We start from the raw sequence: 14,809 nt of genomic DNA on the forward strand, positions 1-14,809 counted from the left end.
TTTGCTTTCAATAATGTTATCGGCTCTGTTTAACTATGCTATAGTTGATTCCCATTATGCAGTAGCTCAATGTTTCATTATTAGCTTTAGAGTTGGGTTATAACCAGTTTGGGGTGTTACTTTGGGGCATGCTCATGCATATTGTTGTTGTTCGTGCGGTTACTCCGGAGGTTTTCCACACAGCCGTGTTCACAGTCACGGTTGTATACCTTCCAAGATTGTAATAACCTTAACATGTTACTTATTGATGCTGTTTTCGGTTATCTATGTTTGTTTATTTCTTTTCCGTTGGTTATAAGCTTGAAGTAATACTCTTAACGGTGGCAGTTTTGTATATGGTCTATCGTATGGTTTCACTTTTTCGCTTGCAATCACAGTTTTTCTTTATTAATGTACTGAACTCTGAGATTCGACAGTCACATGATTTCTATGATTCACTAGGCATACTTCTGTCGGAGTTCAATGGGAAAGATTTTACAGTCTGGGCATTCCTTGCACAAGAACTTGAAATGTTTCCAGCGCTTGTTCTTGGCATATTAACAGCTTGTTTACACACTACGGTGTTCTGGTTCACTTAGCCTATTATGTGCTTTCTTTATTTTGGGAGCTACCCCTATCGCACTGGTTATTCCTTTATAATTGTCTATCAAACAAATATTCTGTCATTTAAAGTAGATCTATTCGCCTGATTTAACTATATTAACAGCATGATAATAACGAAAGATATGAGATACATAGTCTACTTGTCGACTACTGTAAAACACACTGTGTAGTGAGCATACACTACTGAATTAATTTCTCTGCAATATGAGCTCGTACCTGGTTCTCCAATGTTGTAAATAGGCGCTTCAGTAAATTCACCTGCATTCTGATTTCGCTCTTAACCACCCAACCTTGAGATCCATCTCTAAGACTCGATTCTCTCCCCGAGCTATCTTGCAGGCCTACAACCCTCAACAAGATACATGCACCTTGTGCCTGGTTATCTGGTCCTTACCAGACTTAACCAGTTTCTTGTGTTTTCTTTTCCTTTCCTATTCTAGAAAATCCTTCTGTCTGTCCCAATAGCACAGAATTTCTCCCCCCACTCCCAGGAATTTTCCCTATTTGGGAGGGTGGTTTCAATCAGTTTTCATAACTGATTTTTCTTTCTTTAAAATCCTCCTTTTAGAGGTTGCCAGCATTCCAAGAAAATATATTTAAATTTCTCAATAAACTAATATAATTCGAGTTTTGTTTTTTTTTTGTAAAATAAAAGACAACAAACTACCACTCTATCTTTTACCACAGTAAAATTCCACATTTACATTTTCCGGGGTCATCACATCTCCCCCTCCTGTGATTTGACATCGTCCCGATGTCTGTTTCCCCTAAACAAGTTCGGGTAAGCTTCTTTAATGAGTTCCTCATCCTCGCAAGTGGCCTCATCAGGCCCATATTGCTGCCACTGCACTTTAGCTTGGGTAATAACCCGCTTCCGCAGCCGCACTTCTCTCTGGTCGAGGATGCTCAGTGGTTCGACCAGAACCTCGCCTTCCGGCTCGACCTGCAACCAACAAAAATTCTAGTTACTTTCTGTCTGAGATCAAAGCTTAGCTAGAACAACCAAATTAATTCTTACCCGAACATCCTGCCATTTGATTACATGTTTAGGATCGTAGACGTACTTTTTTTAGTATAGAAACGTGGAAAACATTGTGGATCTTAATATGACTTGGCAGGGTGAGTTGGTAAGCTATCGGCCCCACTCTTGCCAAGATTTGAAAAGGTCCAAAATAGCGGGGAGCAAGTTTGGCACACCCACTCCACTGCAAGGTACTCCTTTTGGCTTGAATTCTTACAAAAACATGGTCTCCGACCTGAAAATCTTTGAATCTTCTTTTCCGGTCTGCAAAACTTTTTTGTCTGTCTTGGGCAGCCTTTAAATTGTTACGCACCTTTTTCACCATGTCTTCCATTTCCTTGAGCATTTCTGGGCCAAATCTTAATCTATCCTCAGGTCCACCCCAGCTTGAGGGTGTGCGGCATTTCCACCCATACAAGACCTCAAAGGGACTCAGTTGTGTTGACATGTGATATCCATTATTATATGTGAATTCAACCATGTGGAGGTATTCCTCCCATTGAGTTGGTTTCAGCATTACACATGCTCTCAACATGTCCTCCACCACCTGGTTCACTCGTTCCGTTTGGCCATCGGTCTGGGGATGATAGGCTGTGCTGAAGTTCAGTTGTGTTCCCAGTTCAGCAAACAATGTTCTCCAAAAAGTTGACGTGAACTTTACATCATGATCAGATATTATTATCTTCGGAAGTCCATGCAGTTTGAACACATTTTGCATGAAAATATGAGCAATTTGTACAGCCTTATACGTGGACTGCACAAGTATGAAGTGTGCTGCCTTACTCAGCTTATCTACCACTACCATAATGGAATCATTGTTTTTCTTCGTCCGAGGTAACCCGGTTATAAAATCCATGGAAATAGTTTCCCATTTCCATTCTGGAATAGGTAGGGGTTGTAGCAGCCCTGCTGGATGTAAATGCTCTACCTTAATCTGTTGACACTCCAAGCACCGTGCCAAGTATTCAGCTACATTCTTCTTCATTCCTGGCCAATAGTATTCTTTTCGAAGTGCAGTGACCATTTTTTGGTATCCTGGGTGCCCGGTATAGTGGCTGATGTGAAATTCATCCAGAATCAGATTTCTAAGACCATCTTTGTTAGGTACATACAACCTCTTATTAAAGTACAGCATTCCGGCATCATCTAATTCATATCCCTGCTGTGTTTCCCTGCCAGCAAGTTGTTGTACCTGCTGTTTAATTTGCTGATATTCAGCATCTTGATCAGCTGCTATTTTTATCTTTTCAAATAAGGTATTCTGCCATTTACTGACCGAAATTTTGCACAAACACTGCACCTTTTGACTCAACGCATCAGCTACACTGTTCTCCTTACCTTTTAAGTGTTTAATTTCAAAATCGAATCCACTTAGAAAATCCGCCCAACGAGCTTTTCTCGTATTTAAGGTGGGTTGGCTGAAATAGTTTTTTAGGCTATCATGGTCTGTTAACAACAGAAATTTCCTTCCTAGGAGATAATGTCGCCACATCTTCAGTGGGTGTATAACGGCTGCCAACTCCAAGTCGTAGGCAGAGTATTTTTGCTCATGTTCCTTTAGTTTTCTTGATTCGTATGCAATTACTCTTCCTTCCTGCATCAATACTCCGCCCACACCCTCCTTACTTGCGTCAGTACATACCACGTAATCCTTATTAGGATCAGCTATACTCAAAATGGGTGCGGTGGTGAGTAAATGTTTAAGCTACTCAAAGCTCCGCTGACACTCCGGGGTCCATTTGAATACCTTCCCTTTCTTTTGTAAGGAGGTGATAGTTTATGCTACCCTTGAAAAACCCTCCACAAATCTTCTATAATAGCCAGCTAGCCCCATAAAGGACCTAATATCTGCCACATCCTTTGGTATGGGCCATTCCATTATAGTCCTTATTTTTTCAGGGTCTACTGCAATCCCCTCTTTGGTGATTATATGGCCTAAGTATTGTATTTATTCCCCGAAGAAATCACACTTACTAAACTTAGCATATAACTGATGTTCCCGCAGAGTTTGTAGTACCACTCTAAGATATTCCTCATGCTCCTCCCTCGATCGGGAATAAATCAGAATATCATCAATAAATATCAACACAAATTTATCCAAGAACTTGTGAAACACACTGTTCATCAAACACATAAAGGTAGCAGGTGCATTGGTCAAACCAAAAGGTAACACCACAAACTCGTAATGCCCATACCGTGTTCTGAAAGCTATCTTAGCGATATCTTCCTCTTTGATTCTAATCTGGTGATAACCGGATCGCAAATCGATCTTAGAGAACACCGTTTCCCCCTTCACTTGATCGAAAAGTTCATCAATCCGAGGTAAAGGATGTTTATTTTTTATCGTGAGCTTATTCAGCTGACGATAGTCTATACACATCCGAAGAGTTCCATCTTTCTTTTTGACAAATAACACTGGGGCTCCCCATGGTGACACACTAGGGCGAATGTAATTTTTGTCTAACAGCCCTTGCAGTTGCATTTTTAATTCGTTTAATTCTGGTACGCTCATTCGGTAAGGTGCCCGCGACACTGGTGCTGCCCCAGGGGTAAATTCAATGGTAAAGTCTACATCTCTTTTAGGTGGCAACCCCGGTATTTCTTCTGGAAAAACATCTGCGAATTCTGGTACTACTGGAATATTCTCCAGCGTAGCTGTTTTATCCTTCTGATTTGCATAGCCCACCTGAATGGCATAGATCTGACATTTCTTTTTGATGCATTTACCTAGCTGGGATGTTGTAATGGGTCGGATCTGCACAAGGTGCTTGAACCCTTGCAGTTCCTGCTGCTCCCCAAGGTCATCTTTATAATAGATGGTTTTAGTCTTGCAGTTTACTAATGACCAGTGTTTCTCTAGCCAATCCATTCCAATCAGGATGTCATATGAACCCAACGGTAGTACATTCAGATCTACTACTATTGGCTGTCCTGCTACGGTTAAAGAGCAATTATTTATTTTTGCCAAGACCCGTCTCTTGGCTCCCGTAGCTAATTGTACTAGCGATGGATTTCTGAATTTTTCACACTGTAACATACACTGTTCTACTATCTTTGGGCTAATATCACTTAAACTAGCTCCTGGATCAATGAGAACAGCTATAGAAAGATTTGAAATTTTACCTTCAAATTCCACCATAGTCGGCTGGTATTCCGCTTGACGATCATCCAGAGCTGCGTTAATCCTTGGTACACTACGTGCCACATCCCCAACGGTTGATGCTTCGTGAATCTGGGATATCTGGTCCATACCCTTCCGCTGTGGGCAGTTCTTGACATAGTGGGGTCCTCCACAGCCCCAGCATTGAACTGGAGGTCTGGCCATTCCTTCACCCTCCGGCCGAACAAGCTGTTCGCTTACTCTGGTCTCACTTGTTGGCCTAGCCCGAGGTGCACCTCTTGCTACAGTTCTGCTGTTCAATCCTTTGCCAGCTCCCTTACCACCATTGTTGCGACTTCCTTTGCTGTTTCCGACAATCCGACTACCCCTTCTTTCATTCCATATTTTATTTGGAGCATCCCTCTTTTGTTTATTCTGCTGGTAACAGATTCTAGCCTTGCAGATAGCTTCATCCATTGTCCTAGGATTGTCAAACTCGAACCTTTCTCTTATATATAGAGCTAAGCTGCTCACAAACCTTTGCACCTTGGCTTTTTCCTCCTTAATATATGGTACATAACGAAGCAGAGAAGTAAAACGGTTAATAAATTCATCCATAGACTGTTGTCCCATCCGTAAATCATGGAATTCTCTTGCTTTTTCATCGTAAAGGCACTCAGTCAGATATCTCTCTTTGAAGTATTTCTGAAACTTTTCCCATGTGATGGTTCGTTCACTTACCCCCTTAACAATCTTGATCTCCTCCCACCACAGGGTTGCTTTACCTTGTAGTTGGAAAATAGCCAGTCGCGCCTTCAAGTTATGGTCATACTCGTACAACTGGAAATATTTGTTCATGTTAATTAACCATGCTTCAGCCGCTTCTTCCTGTTCCCCATCGAAATGTGGGGGTTTAATTTTCTGAAATTCTCCCTGCAGCTCCATCCTCTGACGTTTTGAAGTTTACTGTTCAAGTACATAATCAGAATGGTCCTCCTTTCCCTTTGAGTTTTCAGGTCCAGTTTGATAGTTTCGTTCTTCTGTCATCCTCTGCTGTTCTGCACTCGGATTAGCTAAGGGTGGGTTCTGCCTATCCGACAAACTCTTCAGAATTCTCTCTTGTTCCACCGTCAAACGTGCGTTGTCCTCTCGTAAACACACCATCTCATTCTTCAACTCTTGAACAATTTCCAGTATTGCGAGATTTGTACTACGTGTCTCCTCGCCAAGCTGTACCATAGCTCTGGGTTTTCCCGAGGGGCGCTGCTGTCTCCCTGCATTTCATTGTTTTTTTTTTTAGTTGGCTATCAGCTGTTGTGTTCCTGTGTCTCACCCCTAAAAATAGGCAGAAACAACAGTTAGTTGGTTTATCACCCCTCCTCACATATGTATGTAATAACTTTCTGCACAGTAGAACATGTCGTTCCAGAGGCCACAATATTGAAACCTGGCTCTGATACCAATTTGTCACACCCTATATATATATGTAAAAAAAAAATTAAATGAAACAATGGTAACTTTGTCATAAACATAACAACTCCCCCTCCCATAACTTTATAGCACGATAATTTATATGCACCACTGTTATAAGTTGATAATGGTTTGGACCTATGTGAATGTTATTTGTCCATACGGCTCTTTGACTTGACTGCACAATGACGTGTATTGAAATGGCAAACAGAAATGTTTTGGTCCAACCCGCAGCTTCTGCCGGCGTTGAGTTGTTGGCAGCATTTATACCCTTTGTCCACGTTTCGGCAGGTGGCATGGCTCACTCGCTTGGCCATGTGATACATCGGTCTCCGCCCTCTCGGCCTTCCCGCTCCGGCTTCGCGCGCTGCATCAAAGGCGGTGATCTATTCTTCAGATCGGAGGGCTAGAGGAAGTTTAAGGGTTTTGGGTTTATACATAAACCCATGAGAACGAGCCTGGGGTTCATTTGTTTCAAGAGGGCCGCTCAACTCCTCTCTCGTTATTCAGACACCGGTTTGATTCCACTAGCGCCACCCCTGAACTCAGTTGACAGCACCGAGGCCGTGGGTTTGCCCCATCGAAGGCTTGCACAGGTAATTCATTTCCCGTTTACTTTGAGTATTCTTCCGCCTTTCATCTCTGTTGTTTGCGCTCAGAGTTATGGATGCTTACTGTTTGGATGTTCATACTGAATGTGGGTTTCTTTTTGCTGTGGAAGTGTGTGCATATGGAGCTTGGTACGAGCCCCTTTACCATTGGCAGAATGATAGCACTGGCGCCACGGCTCTCTCGGCACCTTTCAGGTAAGAGGTCGACCCTTACTACCAGGTGCGAGGGTTCTATGGTTTCTTCGACCATGATGTATCAAAGAACTTGTGAATATTACTGTCTATTCCTATTGTCTACGAACTAGTCGAGGTATTTCTAGAGGGGATCCTCACGGCTTGCATGTATTTCTTCTTCTCAGGGTTTTATGTCCTCGACCTGCTCTGTTGATATATGAACTACGACAGATCTTTTGCGTCTAAGTCTCGTTAGGCTGTTGTTTCGGTTCAGGCAATCTTGCCCTCTTGTGATTTTAGGCTTTAATGCCTCTGTGTATATATAAATGTGAAGACTATTGATAGGCTGGCCGCTATGCCGGACCTTGTTGGTTAACGTTATACAATCTGGACAAGAATACATATTTTGTTTCGAATATATATTAATATGTTTCCCAAAGTTTATATTACCAGAACTTCACTCTAATCTTTGCGTTCTGTGTTGTTATTTTACCCGAGCCCCTTCTGGGTCGGTTGCGGTTGGTTCATTAATGTTTCGTTCGTCCTCCGGATATGGTTAAGGGCTTTGTCCGTCCCTATGATGGCAGGGCTTTTCGAATTTACTTATATATATGTTAACAGGTTTGCTTTCAATAATGTTATCGGCTCTGTTTAACTATGCTATAGTTGATTCCCGTTATGCAGTAGCGCAATGTTTCATTATTAGCTGTAGAGTTGGATTATAACCAGTTTGGGGTGTTACTTTGGGGCACGCTCATGCATATTGTTGTTGTGTGTGCGGTTACTCCGGAGGTTTTCCACACAGCCGTGTTCACAGTCACGGTTGTATACCTTCCGAGATTGTAATAACCTTAACATGTTACTTATTGGTGCTGTTTTCGGTTATCTGCGTTTGTTTATTTCTTTTCCGTTGGTTATAAGCTTGAAGCAATACTCTTAACGGTGACAATTTTGTATATGGTCTGTCGTATGGTTTCACTTTTTCTCTTGCAATCACAGTTTTTCTTTATTAATGTACTTAACTCTGAGATTCGACAGTCACATGATTTCTATGATTCACTAGGCGTACTTCTGTCGGAGTTCAATGGGAAAGATTTTACAGTCTGGGCATTCCTTGCACAGGAACTTGAAATGTTTCCATCGCTTGTTCTTGGCATATTAACAGCGTTTTTACACACTAAGGTGTTCTGGTTCGCTTAACCTATTATGTGCTTTCTTTGTTTTGGGAGATACCCCTATCGCACTGGTTATTCCTTTATAATTGTCTATCAAATAAATATTCTGTCATTTAAAGTAGATATATTCACCTGATTTAACTATATTAACAGCATGATAATAACGAAAGATATGAGATACATAGTCTACTTGTCGACTACTGTAAAATCCACTGTGTAGTCAGCATACACTACTGAATTAATTTCTCTACAATATGAGCTCGTACCTGGTTCGCCAATGTTGTAAATAGGCACTTTAGTAAATTCACCTGCATTCCGATTTCGCTCTTAACCACCCAACCTTGAGATCCATCTCTAAGACTGGATTCTCCCCCCGAGCTATCTTGCAGGCCTACATCCCTCAACAAGATACATGCACCTTGTGCCTGGTTATCTGGTCCTTACCAGACTTAACCAGTTTCTTGTGTTTTCTTTTCCTTTCCTATTCTGGAAAATCCTTCTGTCTGTCCCAACAGCACAGAATTTCTCCCCCCATTCCGACTTTTCCCTGTTTGGGAGGGTGGTTTCAATCAGTTTTCATAACTGATTTTTCTTTCTTTAAAATCCTCCTTTTAAAGGCTGCCAGCATTCCAAGAAAATATATTTAAATTTCTCAATAAAATAATATAATTAGAGTTTTGTTTTTTTGTAAAATAAAAGACAACAAACTACCACTGTATCTTTTACCACAGTAAAATTCCACATTTACATTTTCCGGGGTCATCACAAATATCGTGGTGCATAAATCAACATAAGAGGTAGGAAAATTGGTCACAGTCAAATATTTGAATACATGTTAAATTCTAAATTAGTCTTTGTAGTTTAAAATTTAAATTGGAATATATTTTTTTTATAAATATAAGATGTTTAAATATATTAAAATAAAACAATAAAATATTATGTAATTTAAATGTGTTGATTAGAATATATTTTTAAATATTGGGAAAATTTATCATCAAACGAAAAGTAGAAACAACCATAAAATATATTATAGTTGTTAAAGTTTTTTATTATTTTTATTTCGAATATAAGTTTAAAAAATAATTTAAATAATAAAATTTAAAATTAAATTGTCCACCTCCGGTATAGAGGGTGATGGGGTGTACTTTTAAGTCTCCTTGATGTGGAGCTCACCCATTCAAAATTCCTTGAGCAAAAAGCTAGTAATGTTAAGGGATGGTGTGGCCTAGGGAGTGCAATACCAAGGTGACTTAAATAACATATAGTATTGTGAAAAAAAAATATAAAGTGATAAAGAATGGCTTCGACTAGTAAATGCACGAAATCTATACTACCGAATTTCAGACATAAAGTCTAGAAAATGCTTTAATACAACATCTATACTACGGAATTGGAATTTGAAACGTAAAGTTCAGAAAATGATTTAAATATTAAATTTCCAATGCAAATCAAGTCAAATAAATATTAAAAAAACAATTAGTCGAAAGATTAAATTATTAAATTTTCAATAAAAATCTCATGGTTAAAAAAAAACAATTAGTCGAAAGATTAAATTATTAAATTTTCAATAAAAATCTCATGGTTAAAAAAATGATTAGTCAAGAGATTAAATTATTAAATTTCCAATGAAAATCACGTCGTAAGTTTATACGAAATGATGAGTCGAAGGGCTGGTTAATAGTTAATTGTTTTTTTCCAGCGAAAAAGAATGTTCTTAAAGTACGCAATTTAAATAGGTTACAATTTCATTATGATTTTGAGAAATGTGAAAATTGTAGCTTCAAACCAGCACTGCCGGGTAAAAATTAAATAACCAAATTCCAACCTGATTTAAATAGGTTACAATTTCATTATAATTTTGGGAATTGTGAAAATTGTAGCTTCAAACCGGCACTGCCGGGTAAAAATTGAATAACCAAATTCCAACCTGGCACAAAACCCTAAAACACTTGGACACATCTTTGTTTTCCGGATTTTAACGTTCTTTGATAATCAAAGCTGACCGACGACTAGTTTGTATCCGAAACCCTAAAATACAAAGATGAAACCCTAACATACAAAGCACGTTCATCATTTAAATACCGACTCGATTCGATTCTCCTGCAATGTGGGTTTCATAAAGTTCATGCTCAGGGCCCAGAAGTTTCTGATTACCCTCTGCAATTTCCTTGGCTTCGCAATGGAGAAACCCAGGTCAGAAATCTTAGCATTCGTTTCTGTGTTACTACTGATGTCCTTAAACTCATGCCATGGACAGAAGATAGCACAATGTGTAGAACAAGACCGTGTTGCCTTATTGGCTTTCAAAGCCGGTATCGTGGAGGATCCGAGCGGAGCTCTTAAGTCATGGACGGGAAATGATTGCTGCAAATGGAAGGGCGTGTCCTGCGATAACAATGGCGGTCGGGTGGTGAGCCTCATTCTTGATGGGGATCCCATGGACGCAGGCAACACTAGCGTTTACATGAGTGGAAGCATATCAGAATCCATCGGGAACCTGTCATACCTTCGCACATTTACCCTTATGAGGTGGAAAAATATAGGTGGAATAATTCCAGCTTGTATTTCTCGCCTTTCAGCCTTGAACCATCTTACTCTGGATAACAACAAACTCACCGGTTCGATTCCTTCTGACATTGGCCAACTGCTCAGTCTACAGTCGCTGTCTCTCACCGGAAACTTGATTGCCGGTCCTATTCCGGAATCCATTGGAAAGCTACGGAATTTGACTTCTTTGTACTTGGATTTGAATCGGCTCTCTGGTTTCATTCCATCAAGCATTGGAAATCTGAGACTCCTGTCCGTGTTGACCATGAACAACAATACGCTCTCGGGTCCCCTTCCGGACTCCATGGGAAATCTGAAGCAGCTAACAACGCTACACATACAAAATAATTTGCTGACGGGTAAGACCATCTCCTCCCTATTCTCCAATTGTCTAGCGAAGACTCGGATCCATATGCCACCGTCACTTGAGTGGGGTTACTTGGCACACATGAAAATGATGTGAAATATATTTGGAGGGGATAAGAGGAAGTAATAAAGAAGGAGATATGTAGAATTGATGACTAGGTAAACCAACATATTCGTTTCATTTTGTATGAGGGGATTATGGTCTTCTTTAAAGTTGTTGCTTAAGAAATATCAGGCTAGAGCATATTGAGGTAGGAGCCTCTTGTGGTTTGTATCCCGCATAAAACATATGGGAGTTGGATATTCCATGCATGTTGTAGCTTGCAGAAAAGTTGAGGTAGAAGTCTCCTATAGGTTGGAGCCTAAAGAAAATCAAATTTAGTAAGGGTGTAGGAGCTTGTCTTTGCATCACAACAATAAAAAACTCATGGTTTTCTCCCTTTATGGGTTTCCACTTATATCTAGTGTCCATATGTGTTTTTATTATGTATTTATGTGATGTTTTTGGTTTACTTATTATTTGTTGTTTGCATATTAAATATGTTAGTGATTATATTTCCATCTGCTCGTTTATTGCTTTAGTTAATGAGCTTAAAGCAAATCAAATTAATGTCAATGAATGTACTAAGTTGATGCAAGTCTACCCTGCAAACCCAGAATCTTTCCTACCCTGCACATCAACATGCATCTCCGTATAAAAAATTTAATACCATGCAAATTCACCCCCTGTCGTTATCATTGCAGGAACTATCTTCAACAGATGTTTCAGCTCCACAACCTAGTAAACAACCTTTTCATTCATTTAAACACATACTGTAGTTGGAACAATGCGCCCATCATCTCAGAATACAATAAAACAAAATCCGCCTTAAACTGGCAAATTAATACCCCTCTCTATTTCAGAACGCTGCATCGATTTTCATCACTTCATGAATATCTATGCAAACTCGGGTGCGCCCTTTCCAACGCTCTCACACCTCCACCTGAACTTTTGGTTTTCCGTTTCACATTCCATCAATTTCAAGGATTTCTTCCATCGACCCTTTTTCTCTACGTTTGTTTTAATAGCACAATGACAATCGACCTCTGTTCGCTATTGATTCCAGACAGCGTTTTTTTACATGCATAAAAAACCATTCAATTGGGAATTTAACACGATTTCTATATCATTTGATTTCAACATTATTCCGTGCCCAAATTGTCACACCAATGCTATAGCCATTACAGAAGTTAATACTCTACTACTCGCTGAACTATTTCGGAATCGAACCTTGTCCAATGTGAGGTATATTCAGTTCCACACAACAAACAGTTTCCAGCCTTACTGTTTACCCCACAATCCATCAAAATCATAGATTCAATTACATATAAATCAAACACTCATTCACACCAAGATTCAGCGCTCGATCCAAAGTACTCTGTCTTCAACAGTTTTGCATTTAACTCATAAACAGTGATTTCACGACACCGAATATTATAAAACATGCACTCTCAACTTAAAACTCAGTTACAGAAAACCACTCCATAGATGGAACCACCCAATTCTGAAAACACACTGTTTTTTTTTATCAACAAAAGAATATACTTACAGCGCTGGTCTTTGCCGATATTCAACATTTAGGCCATCTACAAACTGCCCGAAGGCATCCAATCAGAAAACCTCCCCCCTCTGAGCTTTTGCTCCTTTCTATTCTATCCTTCCTTCCCACACATGAGGAATTAGTTATTCAATTATAACTCAGTCTTTACCAACGTCTAACTAAACTAGACCACTCTTAACTATCTACACTTATTGAAATTAACACAAATTTAACAACGAAGTTTTCTTCAAGTCTTGCATTAGCCACAACATGTGACCACCCCGTCACATTGCTGGCCCAAGTCTAGATGCTCCTGCATCAGACTCCCACGCTTGAAAACATTCATGATCTCCTGATCATGTGCTTTCAAGAAGGAATGAAGAAAAATAAAAATCCCTCCTGGATCCCAGACTTGGTCCTGGAGTTGTCCATATGCTCTGCTCCTCTGTTTAGGCTGCATGTTAGCTGCTTCCTGCTTCATCTTCCTTCTCCGGTCACAATAGTTTGGAGCTGAAAACACTGTAATGAGTTTGTCGTTGTGTTCAATTTCATCTTCCTTTTTAACTTCATGGGACCTGACCACCTGCGCAAGATTGTTTTCTTGGAAAAACCTTTTGGTCACATCTTCTCCGAAAGACAAACCAACATTCCGTGTGCTGGGTCCATGCCCTTTATGGAGCTGTGGATTGCTACAAAGTATTCCACACATCAAACCCTCTTCAGGTGGCTCGCGAAATCGAACAATTTCTTTGATATCTTCCAGTCTTATACCATCAACGCGAAAAGGACTTTTACGGACAACAAAGATCTTGTCATGGAGGATATGAGCCAAAAGCAAACAACAAAACGCTTCAGCGAAAAGCTCAACCATACTTCCACTGGCCTTGGACTTGACTTCGCCCTTATAAATCTGGTTCTTACTCCTGCTTCCATGATTTCTTCTTGGACACATATACTTGAATACAAATGGCACAAGCACGACTTCAACTGAAAATAAGCCTCGGTCAACAAAATCATCGTTAAAAAGATAAGGATTGTCCTCCGAAGGAAGTCTACTAACCTCAAAGGTGTTAAAAAGGTCATAATACTGACCATGGGTGTCATCACAAACAGTAAATTGCTTCCCATTTGGAATATTGACGTCAACCAGCGATGGCATTGCCCCCAGCAAATCCTTTACTTGCAGTAATATTTGAAATGCACACCTTTTGCGTATGTTTTCCAGATTCTTGAAGTCTCCCATCACCTTCTTTATAAACTTCAATGTTTTATTTTCTCCTCCTATTCCATGTTGTCGCTCCACCTTCATTGAACAAAAATCATTGGGTTCAACAACAGAATGATTCACAAGATCATTCGCTGAGATGGCCTCAATAAATTTAACTTTTTTGACTGTTGTTTCGGTCTCTTCAAGCTTTTTGGTGGCATCAGGACCATTTGGACAAATTCCTCCAACTTGCTGAAAATCTTTTAATACTTGACTGTTCACCTTTCCTGATGCTGCCAGCCTCCGCCTTCTGGTCTGCTGCAACCTCAATTTCTTCATGTTTTCGGTCTCTGTTTCCAGTCGATCTTCTTGCTGGTCGTCTTTATCAATTCTCCCTTCCTGCTCTAGCTGGTTGCTGCTGTCCAGCGGCATCTTCCTTTGTCCCACACGTCTACACTTTGTGTCTCACGAAGCATCATGGACTACATTGACATCATTCCCACCAGCTCCTATAGAAGTAAATTCGGACTTTCCATTCTGCATGTCAACATCGTTATTGACTTCCTTGATGGAATTACTAATTACATTTTCTATTCCATGTTTTGAATCCCCACCAATGCTATTTGTCTGTGTAGACATACTGATATCATGTTCTGATGACCCTACAGAACTGATATTTACGCCCTGCTTATCAGTGTTATGTTTGCTTTTCACATTTCTGTTATTTTCCTTCTTGCTGACTACAGAAGCACCATCCTTACCACTGGCAGCAATTGGAATGCTTAATGGCATACTTGTTTCAAACATAGAACTACCTGACATGTGGAGCCCATCATTTTCGGTAACCATCTCCACAGAATTTTCTTCTTGAAAATGAATTCTGGGGCTAACCCAAAATCCGGTTTCCCCAATAAAACCACCTTCAGGTCTATGGGTTAGCGGCCTATAAGAGTCG

At 40.0% G+C, this 14,809-nt stretch overlaps 1 pseudogene; it reads right to left on the reverse strand.

The window, feature by feature from the left end:
• Positions 1-11,707: 11,707 nt before the first annotated feature.
• LOC149197255 (serine/threonine-protein phosphatase 5 pseudogene) lies at positions 11,708-14,286 on the reverse strand (annotated as a pseudogene).
• Positions 14,287-14,809: the final 523 nt, after the last annotated feature.

This window comes from Pinus tabuliformis, chromosome 2_2 (assembly GCF_031772625.1).
Source record: "Pinus tabuliformis cultivar Carrire ecotype Pingquan chromosome 2_2, CPIR1, whole genome shotgun sequence".
Classification (NCBI taxonomy): Eukaryota; Viridiplantae; Streptophyta; class Pinopsida; order Pinales; family Pinaceae; genus Pinus; species Pinus tabuliformis.